This window comes from Budorcas taxicolor, chromosome 8, assembly GCF_023091745.1.
Source record: "Budorcas taxicolor isolate Tak-1 chromosome 8, Takin1.1, whole genome shotgun sequence".
NCBI classification, from domain to species: Eukaryota; Metazoa; Chordata; class Mammalia; order Artiodactyla; family Bovidae; genus Budorcas; species Budorcas taxicolor.
In genome coordinates this window covers 83,877,381-83,892,797 of record NC_068917.1, presented here as the reverse complement: position 1 = coordinate 83,892,797, position 15,417 = coordinate 83,877,381, and the positions used below count along the sequence as shown (strand labels likewise).

General features: G+C 40.5%; 1 protein-coding gene across 1 annotated transcript in view; it reads right to left on the bottom strand.

Moving 5' to 3' along the window:
- Nucleotides 1–15,207, bottom strand: part of AOPEP (aminopeptidase O (putative)) — a 415,716-nt gene extending 400,509 nt beyond the window's left edge. The window contains exon 1 of the mRNA XM_052644727.1: nt 15,170–15,207. The gene's annotated coding sequence lies outside the window, so the exon portion shown is untranslated. The remainder of the gene's footprint in view (nt 1–15,169) is intronic.
- Between the last annotated feature and the right edge of the window lie 210 nt (nt 15,208–15,417).

Here is a 15,417-nt window from a genome sequence, read left to right as displayed (position 1 = left end):
CTTATGGCTGCTTTTTCAACCTGCTCTGACTACGTTCTCTCTCCCAAAATTACCTACTCAGTGCCAACAATCTTCGTCTTCACTGCGCTCAGCAAACCAATAGTCCATTCTTGAAATTTTTATTATTTGGAATAGCTCTATCTCTGAAATATGTAATTTCCATAATTTTATCTCAAAACACGACCTCCTATCTCCCTACTCTTTATCTAGCTTACTTGCCAATTCTTTTACTTATTGCATTGGGACCTCAGTCCCTCAGTTAAGTTCAGTTCAGTCACTCAGTCGTGTCCAACTCTCTGCGACACCATGGACTGCAGCACACCAGCCTCCCTGTCCGTCACCAACTCTCGAAGCCTGCTCAAACTCATGTCCATCAAGTCAGTGATGCCATCCAACCTCTGTCATCCCCTTTTCTTCCTGCTGTCAATCTTTCCCAGCATCAGGGTCTTTTCCAATGAGTCAGTTCTTTGCATCAGGAGGCCAGAGTATTGGAGCTTCAGCTTCAGCATCAGTCCTTCCAATGAATGTTCAGGACTGATTTCCTTTAGGATGGGCTGGTTTGATCTCCTTGCAGTCCAAGGGACTCTCCAGAGTCTTCTCCAACACCACAGTTCAAAAGCATCAATTCTTCAGTGGGCAGCTTTTTTTATGGTCCAACTCTCACATCCATACATGACTACTGGAAAAAAATAGAGCTTTGACTAGACAGACCTTTGTCGGCAAAGTCAGTCCCTCAGCCTTCTGATTATTTCCAATCCATCTGCTCCTCTGACTGTAAGGTAGTGGTTCCAATTGGAAGTGATTTTGCCCCTCAGAGGGCAATTGACAATGTTTGGAGACACTTTTAGTTGTCACAACTGGAGGAGGCTGTTACTGGCATCTAGTAAGTAGATGTCAGGGATGCTGACCATTCAACATCAGCCCCTACAACAGAAAATTATGTTTCTACAGTTGAGAATCTCTGCTCTATGGTCCTCTTTAGATAACTGGTCCATTCCTCAATCACTCTTAGAACATTTTAACCTCAATTCTCTTGCCTTTTCATCCTTCTGACACACTTGTTTTATAAAAACATAATCTTCAACCAATTAAATCCTCAAAATTTTCTACTTCTAAACTTGGTGCACTGAGCTCAACAAAAGCAAAATAAACAAACATGTTACATAATCATAAAAGTAGCTGACACTATGTATTGAGATTAAACCTCAGCAAAATGCTCAGCATTAGCAGGCAGGCAGTCCTTCTTATCTCTCCCTAGTTACCTCTTCACTCGCTTTTTTCCTTCTATGACTATTTTAAACTCTGTCCCATTAATCTCTCATTCGCCTCCAAATCACTCAATATCAGCAACTTCACTTGTTTCACTAAGAAAAATGAAAAACAAAGGAGGAAAGGAAAGATACACCCATCTGAATGCAGAGTTCCAAAGAATAGCAAGGAGAGATACGAAAGCCTTCCTCAGTGATCAGTGCAAAGAAATAGAGAAAAACAATAGAATGGGGAAGACAAGAGATCTTTGCAAGAAAATTAGAGATACCAAGGGAACATTTCATGCAAAGATGGGCACAATAAAGGACAGAAACAGTATGGACCTAACAGAAGCAGAAGATATTAAGAAGAGGTGGCAAGAATACACAGAAAAACTATACAAAAAATATCTTAATGACCCAGATAATCAAAATGGTGTGATCACTCACCTAGAGCCAGACATCCTACAGTGTGAAGTCAAGTGGGCCTTAGGAAGCATTCCTACAAACAAAGTTAGTGGAGGTGATGGAATTCCAGCTGAGCTATTACAAATCCTAAAAGATGCTGCTGCTAAAGTGCTGCACTAGATATGTCAGCGAATTTGGAAAACTCAGCAGTGGCCACAGGACTGCAAAAAGTCAGTTTTCATTCCAATCCCAAAGAAGGAAGTGCCAAAGAATGGTCAAACTACCACACAACTGCACTCATTTCACATGGTAGCAAGGTAATGCTCAAAAGCTAGGCTTCAACAGTACCTGAACCAAGAACTTCCAGATGTACAAACTGGATTTAGAAAGGGCAGAGGAACCAGAGATCAAACTGCCAACATCCACTGAATCATAGAAAAAGCAAGGGAATTTCAGAAAAAACATCTACTTCTCCTTCGTTGACTACGCTAAAGCCTCTGTATGGATCACCAACCTGTAGAATATTCTTAAAGAGATAGGAATACCAGATCACCTGACCTGCTTCCTAAAGAACCTTTATGCTGGTCAAGAAGCACCAGTTGGAACTGGACATAGAACAATGGACTGGTTCCAAATTGGGAAAGGAGTATGTCAAGGCTGTATACTGTCACCCTGCTTATTTAACTTCTGTGCAGAGTACATCATGCGAAATGTCAGGCTAGATGAAGCTCAAGCTGGAATTAAGATTGCCACGAGAAATATTAATAACCTCAGATATGCAGATGATACCACCCTTACAGCAGAAAGTGAAGAGGAACTAAAGAGCCTCTCACTGAAAGTGAAAGAGGAGAATGAAAACGCTGGCTTAAAACTCAACATTCAAAAAACTAAGATCATGGCATCTGGTCCCATCACTTCATGGCAAATAGATGGAGAAAAAATGGAAATAGTGACAGACTTTATTTTCTTGGGCTCCAAAATCACTGCAGATGGTGACTACAGCCACAAAATCAAAAGACGCTTGCTCCTTGGAATAAAAGCTATGACAAACCTAGACAGAGTACTAAAAAATGGAGACGTCACTTTGTCAACAAAGTTCCATATAGTCAAAGCTATTGTTTTTCCAGTAGGCATGTATGGATGTGACAGCTGGACACTAAAGAAGGCTGAGTGCTGAAGAACAGAGGCTTTCGAACTGTGGTGCTAGAGAAGACTCTTGAGAAACCCTCAAGACTCTTGAGACTCTCGAACAAACCACTCAATCCTAAAGGAGATCAACCCTGAATATTCATTGGAAGGACTGATGCTGAAGCTCCAATACTTTGGCCACCTGATGTGAAGAGCCGACTCACTGGAAAAGACCCTGCTGCTGGGAAAGATTGAGGGCAGGAAGAGAAGGGGGTGACAGAGGATGGGATAGTTGGATGGCATCACCAACTCAACAGACACTAGTTTAAGGGAGCTCTGGGAGACAGTGAAGGACGGGGAAACCTGGCATGCTGCAGTCCACTGGGTCACAAACAGTTGGACATGACTGAGCAACTGAACAACAACAGACAAGAACTTCCACATATTTCTTCCCCATCCTATGAGGGAATTATTTACATCCATCCCCATCCTTCTCCTCATTCTCTCAGGAAAATTGAAGAAGTATCCATCCTGTTCCAGCAAACACTGGATGCCATATCATGCTGGCCTCCTCCTTGACTCTACTACAACAATTACCTAACTCCCTAAATCATCTACTTCAACTCCATCCTCTTTCCCAGCCCTTTCACTTGAGAAATAAGTGATTGTTTCTATCCTTTCTTAGGGGGGGAAAAGTACAAATAAACAAACACTTTTCCTTCCATATTTCTCTTCTCACAGCCGAATTCCTTAAAAGAACTGGCTTCAGTCCTGTCCCTATTATTCTATCTCCTTTTCACTCCATTGCCCCCGGCTCACATTCCTACTATGCCACCAAACTCCACAGTGGAGACAAATGACTTCCCGTATGAGTTTCAGCGGGTTCTTTCAGCCCTTAATTTTGGAGCATTAACACACACCCTCCTTAAAATGTTCTCCCGTTTTGGTGTTTGCAATACCATTCTCTCCTCTGTGGTCTTTCCTTTTCCCACCTCCTAGATGTTGGTGTGTCCTGTAGTTCTAGCTTCCATCTTTCTCATTTGTGCAATGCATGCTCTAGTAACTTCAAATCATATATCCAGCCTTGATTTCTTCTCAGTTTTCTTAGTGAATGACATCACCATCTACTCGGTTACCCACACTAGAATCCTAGAGATCACCCTAGATTTCTTATTCTCACCTACACACTTGCAAAGTTCTATCAATTTAATCTAAGTATCTCTTGGATCCATCATGTTAGTTCATTCTCTGCAGCTGGTCCAATTCAGGTCATTATCTCTCACCCAGACATTAAAAGAAAAATCATAATTAAGGGTATACAAGTAAAATGCTGGGGAGTGCCTTGGCTCAGCTGGTAAAGAATCCACCTGCAATGCGGGAGACCTGGGTTCAATCTCTGGGTTGGGAAAATCCCCTGGAGAAGGGAATGGCTATCTACTCCAGTAATCTGGCCTGCAGAATCCCATGGACTGTATAGTCAATGAGGTTGCAAACAGTCGCACACGACTGAGCAACTTTCACTTTCTTTCACTTTTCTTTCTTTTACAAGTAAGAATATTACACAAATACAATGGGGTATGACTCAAAAGAACACAGAACACTGATACATTAGGAAAAAAAACAGTTTAAAAAATGGATTCTAACACTGTATGCATGTGTGTGCGCTAAGTAGCTTCAGTCATGTCTGATTCTTTGCATCCCTATGGACTGTAGCCACCAGGTTCCTCTGTCCATGCAAATTCTCTAGGCAAGAATACTAGAGTGGGTTGCTATGCCCTCCTCCAGGGGATCTTCCCAACCCAAGGATCGAAACTGCGTCTCCTGCATTGCAGATAGGTTCTTTATCACCGAGCCACTGGGAAAGCTCTATTACTGTATAAATATAGGCAAATCATTCAATCATCTCAGGCTTCAGATTCCCAACTGCTGAATAAAGAGGTAAAAAAAGATATATCTAAGGACCTCTGTGCCCTGAGAATTCATTCTACAATTCTATTTCTACCAGACAGTACTCAGACAGTTCCTACCTCCCAATATGCACCATACTTGCTACATATGCAAGATATTATTGGTGCCAAAAGAAACAGGCTGATTGTCCTCTTTGATGCCAAAATATGTCGAGCATATCCTGATTAAATTAAAGGTTAAAAAAACCCCAAAACCTTCAATTCCAAGGGTCAAAGAAATAAAATGTAAGCAAAAGCCAAGAAAAAAAGTATAATGGAACTGACTATATACAGGAAAACGCTATCTCAAAATAATTTCTTCAGGAATCAAGCAACATAGAGTAATGAGTTAGCAATAAAATGAATGCACTATAAACCATTGTGACTGTCAATAACAACATTATGAATAAAAAGCTCTCTTTACCCAGAGTACAGCAGTGTGGGAATTGTACAGTATCTGAAGTCAAACACCAACACAACAAATATGCAATATGAGATCATAAAAAGTTTTAGGATCTGCTTTTCAAAGACAAGGCTCTTAGAAAAAGATAATACGAACTAAGCTGTGAAAATCCAGTCTAAATTTCATTAAAATGCTATCACCCCATTCAAATGAGAAGCACCTGTTATCCTTTCGACAGTTGACAGTTTGGGTTCAGTTGCTCTTCCGTTTCCTACTAAGCTCAAAAGTAATGTTCCATTTTAAAGATTATATAAAAGATGAGGATAGAGAGAGTGTGGAAGGCAAAACAATTTACACTGCAAAGTTGATAATGACTTAATGGTTGGTCAGCTCAAAATTTAGGACAGATCAACTTTAGAGCAAACTTCACCACCTAACAGCCTTGCAATTTTAACAATTCATTTAATTTCTCTGTGCCTCAGTTTCTTCTTTGGCAAAACAGAACAATGATAGTACCTACTTCATAGGTAAAGTGCTTGAAACAATGCCTGGCATACTATAAACACTATAGAAATACTAAGCAAGTTATCATTATTATTTTCCTTACTATTTTTGACTAAATATTGGGTGAGAAGAAAAACACTACAATGTATACTCTTATAGAAGGCTCTTGAGAGTCCCTTGGACTGCAAGATCAAACCAGTCAATCCTAAAGGAAATCAACCCTGAATATTCATTGGAAAGACTGATGCTGAAGCTGAAACTCTGATACTCTGGCCACCTGATGCAAAGAACCAACTCACTGGAAAAGACCCTGATGCTGGGAGAGACTGAAGGCAGGAGGAGAAAGGGAAGACAGAGGGTGAGATGGTTGGATGGCATCACCAACTCATGAGTTTGAGCAAACTGTGGGAGAAAGAGAAGGATAGGGAAGCCTGGAGTGCTGCAGTTCATGGGGTCACAGAAAGTAGGGCACGACTTGGTGACTGAACTGACTGAACAACAACAACATAATGTACACTCAAGCTCCAGTTTAACACCGTCACCAAGTATTTTGTTCAAAGTTCAATAACCATGTTATTTCAGTTGATATCTCCAATCTTGATCTATGCGGAACCCACAATCAAATCAAATCATCAAGTGTTAAGTTCATACCACAGGAAATGAGAGGTATAAAGAGGCATAATTCACACACACACACACACAAAACAGACACATAATCAACTGAACACAATAGAGAACCTAAAAATAAACCCATGCATGTATGGTTAATTAGTTTATGACAAAGGCTTCTGTGGCCATACCAGCCTGAATGCTCCAGATCGCATCTGATCTCAGAAACTAAGTAGGGTCAGGCCTGGGCAGTACTTGGATGGAAGACAGAGGAGCCAAGAATATACAATGAGGCAAAGAAAATTTCTTCAACAAATGGTGTTGGGAAAATTGGACAACCACATACAAAAGAATGAAACTGGACCACTATTTTACATCACATACAAAATCACCTCAAGACAGATGAGAGATTTGAATGTAAGATCTGAAGTCATAAAACTCCTAAAGAATATATAGGTGATAAGCTCCTTGACAGGGGCTCCCTAGAGGCTCAGAAGGTAAAGAATCTGCATGCAGTGTGGGAAACACAGGTTCAGTTCCTGGGTCGGGAAGATCCCCTGAAGAAGGGCATGGCAACCCATTCCAGTATTCTTGCTTAAAGAATCCCATGGACAGAGGAGCCTGGCGGGCTACAGTCTATGGGGTCACAAAGAGTCAGACACAACTGAGCAACTAACATAAATAAATGAATGAACGAACAAAGCTCCTTGACATCAGTCTTCGTCATGAGTTTTTGCATCTGACATCAAAAGCAAAAGCAACAGAAGCAAAAGCAAACAATCTGGAGCACATGAAACTAAGTTTCTGCAAAGTGAGGAAACCATCAACAAAATGAAAAGGCAACCTTCTGAATGGGAGAAGATAATTGCAAATCACATATCTGATAAAGGGCTGATATCCAAAATAAATAAACGATTCATACAACTCAGTAACAACAAAATCCAAGTGAAAAATGGATGAGCATCTGAATAGCCATTTGTCTAAAGATGTACGAAGAGCCAACCAGTACTTGATATCACTAATTATCAGGTGCTTGAAAATAGGAAAAGGAGTACATCAAGGCTGTATACTGCCACCCTGCTTATTTAATTTATATGCAGAGTACATCAGGAGAAACGCTGGGCTGGAAGAAGCACAAGCTAGAATCAAGATTGCCAGGAGAAATATCAATAACCTCAGATATGCAGATGACACCATCCTTATGGCAGAAAGTGAAGAGGAACTAAAGAGCCTCTTGATGAAAGTGAAAGAGGAGAGTGAAAAAGTCAGCTTGAAGCTCAACATTCAGAAAACAAAGATCATGGCATCTGGTCCCATCACTTCATGGGAAATAGATGGGATAACAGTGGAAACAGTGTCAGACTTTATTTTGGGGCTCCAAAATCACTGCAGATGGTGACTGTAGCCATGAAATTAAAAGACGCTTACTCCTTAGAAGGAAAGTTACGACCAACCTAGATAGCATATTCAAAAGCAGAGACATTACTTTGTCAACAAAAGTCCATCTAGTCAAGGCTATGGTTTTTCCTATGGTCATGTATGGATGTGAGAGTTGGACTGTGAAGAAAACTGAGCACCGAAGAATTGATGCTTTTGAACTGTGATGTTGGAGAAGACTCTTGAGAGTCCCTTGGACTGCAAGGAGATCCAACCAGTCCATTCTAAAGGAGATCAGCCCCGATTTCTTTGAAAGGACTGATGCTAAAGCTGAAACTCCAGGACTTTGGCCACCTGATGCGAAGAGTTGACTCACTGGAAAAGACTCTGATGCTGGGAGGGATTGGGGGCAGGAGGAAAAGGGGACGACAGAGGATGAGATGGCTGGATGGCATCAAAGACTCGATGGACGTGAGTTTGAGTGAACTCCGGGAGTTGGTGATGGACAGGGAGGCCTGTCGTGCTGTGATTCATGGGGTTGCAAAGAGTCGGACACGACTGAGCGACTGAACTGAACTGATATCACTAATTAGCAGGGAAATGCCAATCAAAACCACACTGAGATATCATCTCATACCTATCAGAATGCCTATTTTCAAAAAGGATGAAAATAGCAAGTATGGACAAGGATGTACAGAAAAGGAAACCCCTGTGCACTATTAGTGAGAACTGGTCCAGCCACTATGGGAAATAGAATAGAGATTACTCAAAAAATTAAAAATAATAAAACTACAATAAGATCCAGCTATTCCACTTCTGGGTATTTATCCAAACAAACAAAAACACTAACTCAAAAAGATACATGCTAAGTTGCTTCAGTCATGTCCAACTCTTTGTGACTCTATGGACTGTAGCTCGTCAGGCTTCTCTGTCCATGGGATTTTCCAGGCAGGAATATTGGAGTGAGTTGCCAAGCCCTCCTGCAGAGGATCTTCCCAACCCAGGGACTGAACCCAAGTCTCTTATGTCTCCTGTATTGGGAGGTGGGTTCTTTACCACTAATGCCACCTGGGAATATGTACCCTCATGTTCACTGCAGCATTATTTACAATAACCAAGATAAGGAAACAACCTAAGTTTCCATCAGTGGGTAAACAGATAAAGAAACTGTGGTATATACACACAATGGAATATTATTCAGTCATAAGAAAGAACAAAATCCTGCCCTTTGTGACAGTGTGGATGACCCATGAGGGCATTATGCTAGGTGAAATAAGTCAGACAGAAAAAAATACTGTCTGATCTCTTACATGTGGAAGCAATCAGTAACCAAGGTGGGAGATGAGAGAAACTGGTGAACTTTTTTTTTTCCAGTTTAAATAAGTCAAAAATAAAATAAAAGACTGAAAAATTTTAAAATTTTTAAAGAAGCAAAATTCAATATGCATCAAAAGTACAGCATGCGGTAGGTAATACAACGGAATATTATTCCACTATAAATGGAATGAAATTCTGATATATGCTATAACTTGGATAAACCTTACAAACATGCCAAATGAACCAATCCAGACACAAAAGGAAAAATGGTGTATGGTTCCACCTGTGCAAGGAACCTAGAATAGGAAAATTCATAGAGACAGAAAGTAGAATAACAGGAGCTGGGCAGGGTGGTGTAGGAAGTGAGGGGGATGAGGAGCTGTTGTTTAATGGGTACAGAATTTCTGTTTGGGAAGATAAAAATTTCTGAAAATAGATAGTGATGATAATTAAACAACACTCTGTATGTGCTTAATGCCAATGAACTGTATACTAAAAATTTTCATGTTATGTACATGTAACCATCTTTAAGAAAACTTTAAAAAATATAGCCTATATTTTCAACAAGAAGTTTTAAGATGATTAGCAGCCTTAATAGTATTAAAATAAAGGATGGATAATTTATGTTCAAGTTCCTAACTATGGACATCAAAGGAGGCAATATCAACTCTTAGCTGGTCTTGGTTGAAGGCACACATCTGATAATGGGTACAAACCTTCCAAATTTTTTAAGGAACATTATTTCACCTTGTTGATACAATCAGTTTTTTTATAGCTCCTTGAAAGGTGCAAGAAGGAAAGAGATACCTTATACTGAGGAGATACCTTATATGAGACCAATACATAATGGTGGTTTTATAAGGATGTACTCATTCAAAAAGAAGCATGATAACATGAATGCAATAGTATACCTGTGCAGAGCACCATAAATGGAAGTGTAAATCAACTGATCAAGAGTAGAAACTATTTAAATTAAACCATAATTTAAAACACTAAAAGCGAAAGTGAAGTCGCTCAGTTGTGTCTCTTTGTGACCCCATGGACTACAGACTACGAGGTTCCTCCGGCTGTGAAATATTTCCCAAATACTTTAATTTCAAACAGAAATTAAAGCTCCGTTATTTTAAAGGATACATGCACCCCAATCTTCATTGCAGCACTGTTTACAACAGCCAAGAGATGAAAGCAGGCTAAATGCCCATTGACAGAACAGATAAAGAAGGCGTGGTACCTATGTACAATGGAATATTACTCAGCCATTAGAAAGAATGAAAGAATGCTATCTGCAGCAACATTGGTGGACCTAGGGAGTGTCAGACTGAGCGAAGGAAGTCAGACAGAGAAGGAGAAATATGGTACGGCATCCCTTATATATCGAATTTAAATAGAAATGATACAAATGAACTTACAAAACAGAAAAAGACTCACAGACTTAGAAAACGAACTATGGTTGTCATGGGGAAGAGATAGGGAGTTTGGGTAAGTCATATTCACACTACTATATTCAAAATGGATAATCAACAAGGACATATTATATAGCACATAGAATGTTATGTACCAGCCTGGCCTGGATGGGAAGGAGGTTTGGGGGAGAATGGATACATGTATATGTATGGTTGAGTCCCTTCACTGTTCACCTGAAACTACCACAACATTGTTAACTGGCTATGCTGCTGCTGCTGCTGCTAAGTCGCTTCAGTCGTGTCTGACTCTGTGCGACCCCATAGATGGCAGCCCACCAGACTCCCCTGTCCCTGGGATTCTCCAGGCAAGAACACTGGAGTGGGCTGCCATTTCCTTCTCCAATGCATGAAAGGGAAAAGAGAAAGTGAAGTCGCTCAGTCGTGTCTGACTCTTCCTGACCACATGGACTGCAGCCTACCAGATTCCTCTGTCTATGGGATTTTCCAGGCAAGAGAACTGGAGTGGGTCGCCAATGCCTTCTCTATAACTGGCTGTACCCCAATCTAAAAGAAAAATTTTAAAGTTTGGAAAAATAAAAAATAAATACTATTCAAAGAATAGTATTTCTCATTGGAAAAGACCCTGATGCTGGGAAAGATGGAGGGCAAAAGGAGAAGGTGGAGACAGGATGAAATGGTTGGATGGCATCATTGACTCAACAGACATGAGTTTGAGCAAATTCAGGCAGATAGTGAAGGACTACATGCTATGGTCCACGGGGTCATAAAGAGTTGGACACGATTGAGCGACTGAACAACAACAAAAGAATAAAAGTTTCATAGAGAAATGCAAATCAAAACTATAATAAGGTATCACCTCACGCCAGTCAAAATAGCCATCTTTAAAATATCTACAAATAATAAATGCTGGAAAGGGTATAGAGAAAAAGGAACCCTCCTCCATTGTTGTGGGAATATAAATTGGTGCAGCCACTATGGAGAACAGTATGGAGGTTCCTTAAAAACTTAAAAATAGAATTACCATATGATCCTGCAATCCCACTCCTGGGCAAAAACTCTAATTTAAAAAGATACACACAGAACCCCGATGTTCACAGCAGCATCACTTACAATATCCAAGATACGAAAGCAACCTAATGGTTCATCAACAGATGAATGGATAAAGAAGATAAGGTATGTGTGTACATGCATATATATACATATATTCACACAATGGAATATTCCTCAGTCATACAAAAGAATGAAGTCATGCCATTTGCAGCAATATGGATGGTCCTAGGGATTATCATACTAAATGAAATAGGTCAGACAGAGAAAAACAAATGCCATATAAAATCATTTGTGGAAACTAAAAATACAATACAAATAAACTTATTCACAAAACAGAAATAGACTCACAGACACAGAAAACAAATTTATGGTTACCAAAGAGGAAAATGAGGGGATGGATAAGTTAGGAGTTTGAGATTAACAAACACACAGTACTACCTATAAAACAAATAAACAAGGACAGGGAACTATATTCAACGTTTTATAATAATCTATAATGGAAAATAATCTGAAACAGAATATATATATATATATGTAATAACTGAATCCCTTCGCTGTACACTTGAAACTAACACAACACTATAAATCGTGGGAATGCAAACTAGTACAGCCACTATGGAAAACAGTGTGGAGATTCCTTAAAAAATTGCAAATAGAGCTGCCTTATGACCCAGCAATCCCACTGCTGGGCATACACACGGAGGAAACCAGAATTGAAAGAGACACATGTATCCCAATGTTCATTGCAGCACTGTTTATAATAGCCAGGACATGGAAACAACCTGGATGTCCATCAGCAGATGAATGGATAAGAAAGCTGTGGTACATATACACAATGGAGTATTACTCAGCCATTAAAAAGAATACATTTGAATGAGTTCTAATGAGATGGATGAAACTGGAGCCGATTATACAGAGTGAAGTAAGCCAGAAAGGAAAACACCAATACAGCATACTGACACATATATACGGAATTTAGAAAGATGGTAATGATGACCCTGTATGCGAGACAGCAAAAGAGACACAGATGTATAGATGGACTTTTAGACTCTGCGGGAGAGGGAGAGGGTGGGATGATTTGGGAGAATAGCATTGAAACATGTATACTATCATGTAAGAAACCAAGTGCCAGTCTATGTTCAGTACAGGATACAGGATGCTTGGGGCTGGTGCATGGGGATGATCCAGAAAGATGATATGGGGTGGAGGTGGGAGGCGGATTCAGGATTGGGAGCTTATATACACCCATGGTGGATTCATGTCAATGTATGGCAAAACCATTACAGTACTGCAAAGCAAAATAAAGTAAAAATTAAAAAAAAAAAAAGGCAGGCAATTAAAAAAAAAAAGTTTTTCAGAGAACTATAATATTCAAAGAATCAAAGGCCAAAATCAGACTAATATTAGAAAACATTTTTATGGCTCTTACAGTATGCCTGGTGTCCTATAACCTCTTTATATGTAATGCTACTGCTGCTACTGCTAAGTCACTTCAGTCGTGTCCGACTCTGTGTGACCCCATGGACGGCAGCCCACCAGGCTCCCCCGTCCCTGGGACTCTCCAGGCAAGAACACTGGAGTGGGTTGCCATTTCCTTCTCCAATGCATGAAACTGAAAAGTGAAAGTGAAGTCACTCAGTTGTATCCAACTCTTAGCGACCCCATGGACTGCAGCCCACTAGGCTCCTCCATCCATGGGATTTTCCAGGCAAGAGTACTGGAGTGGGGTGCCATTGCCTTCTCCGCTTTATATGTACTACTAACTCATATTACCCTAACAACAATCTCAGACAAGTATTCTTACTATTTCTATTTTACAAATGAAGAGGTCAACTATCTTGTCTGGGCTCACTGTCCACTAGTAAGAGACACGGCAAGGAATGGAATCCTGGGAGTATGGTTTCTGGGGCCTTATCTTTAACTGCTATGATTTACAATTTCTTGCTGATCCTAAGGAATGGACTACAAAAAGTACAGGAAAACTCACAATGCAAAGCAGTTTGAGGGGTCAAATATAACAAAAATCACCAAATCACAACATAACAATAAATGAAATTCATAATGACTGTTCTGAGACATAAGGCAAAGTTAAAATATGTTCAGCATACTTACTGTTTAAGAAGGCAAAGAATTATTTAGTGCATTTAAAAATTTTCCATCCAAAACAGTCAATACGATTTTCATTTCTAAGGGGTAAAAATTTCAACTGTCCAAAATTACTTATTCTGCAAGAGTTCCAAACAGAAAAGTCCTCAGCAATCTTATCTGCCAATTATCTCATTCTTAAAGAAAAGTGTGTGTGTGTGTGTGTGGGTGTGTGTGTAAGGGGATCATAAATAAACTTTTCAGGGGTTTTGATTCTAGGTATATGAGAACTTAATACTAAAGATATTAGAAAATGTCAAATCATTTGGATAGATGAGTGAATAAACTCACAGAATTATGCATTATTATTGTAAAAAGCCTAGAATTTTATCATAGTACAATTATAATTTTTTAAAGTACAGGCTTTCAAGTCATACATAGACCTGAACTTCAAGCTGTCTCCACCAGTATAGTTACTGTTAATTTTTGGCAAGTTATTTTCACATAACTGGACCAAAGCTTCCATTTCTATAAGTTGAGGATACTAATTCCTAACTCACAAGGTTCTTGTGTGAGGCTCAGGAAAAAAACACATGCATAGCAGACGGTCAACAATGAGCTACTACTATTATTCTCTAACCTTTTTCTACCTGTTCCCCAAATATATGAAACTAATCTTACCAATTATCAAGTCATCATAGGCATCTCAGAAAGACAGTAAGTACCATATGCCCTATTCAAAAAATTTAGACATACTAAAAGTACAAGAAAATACAAAAACAAACCATCAATGAGACAAAAAAAACAGTCGGACTCCTGTTTCTCCTCCCACGTCAACTCTGGTTGGTTTTGTAATAACCTGTATTCCCGTATCAAAAATACGAAATTCTATTATTTTGGGGCAGTCTAAACATTTCCAGTTAGGTACTGTTGCTTATTTATTTTGACAGCTACCTTTGTGAGGCTAATTGTCATCTTTGCTTGAAAACAAACAAACAAAAAAACAGGGACAGGAGCATTTTAATGAAATGCTGTTTCATCTATCTCGACAGTTGATTGGATGCCATGTAGATCATTTATTGCTGCACTAAATTTTCACAGTACTGCGCCACCCCCTTACCCAACAAATATTATACATGCTTTAATGAACAAAACTCCTTACTGACAGTTAACAAATGCTCTAAAGGGATACAAAAACTCAAAACTTGGTGCTCTCAGTAAGGATCCGAGGGGAGATGGCTGGGTGTCGCTGCAAGAGGAAATGAACAGAATCGGAAGCCGTTCTGTCTCTGTAAATAAGATTGGAGATAAGCCCTATATAGAGGGCAGGAGCGGAGAGAAGCGGGTGAGGTGGGCCTGGAGACAACTGAGGAAGGCGGTGGCAGCTGCAGCCTGAGGAAAACGTCTGTGCCACCGGAGAGAGGGTCGTCGGAGCCCATCGCCACGCCGAGAGCGAAGGCGGAGAGAAGTGGCAAGCTCAGGCCAGTTCCCAAAACGGGTTCAGCCTCCGGATTCTGGGAGGACAGACGGAATGGGCACCCCACTGATTAAGAAAGATGAGGGCAGAGGCGGGCTCTCAGCCGCCTTCAAAACGGGACGCTGCCGGCCCCGCCGCCATCCCGGTGCCGTTGGAGATGAAGGCAGGGACCCAACAGGGAGCGAACAGGTTACCTGTCTCAGCCGCCTGCCCGCGGGTCTCCACTTCCTCACACTGGGTGCTACCACGGGCTACCCGGGCACGCGCCGAGTGATGTCATCTTCGCGCGCCCAAGCAGAGGTCCATCTAGCCCCGGCCCCCTTGATTAGAGGGGTGGGGCAGTGGAGTCTGCGCAGGCGCGATGCTGCCTCGGGAATTGAAAGGCGAGAGAAAGGCTTCGTTTAGGTTGTGTGCGGTTGCTCTCACCCAACTACTCTTGCAA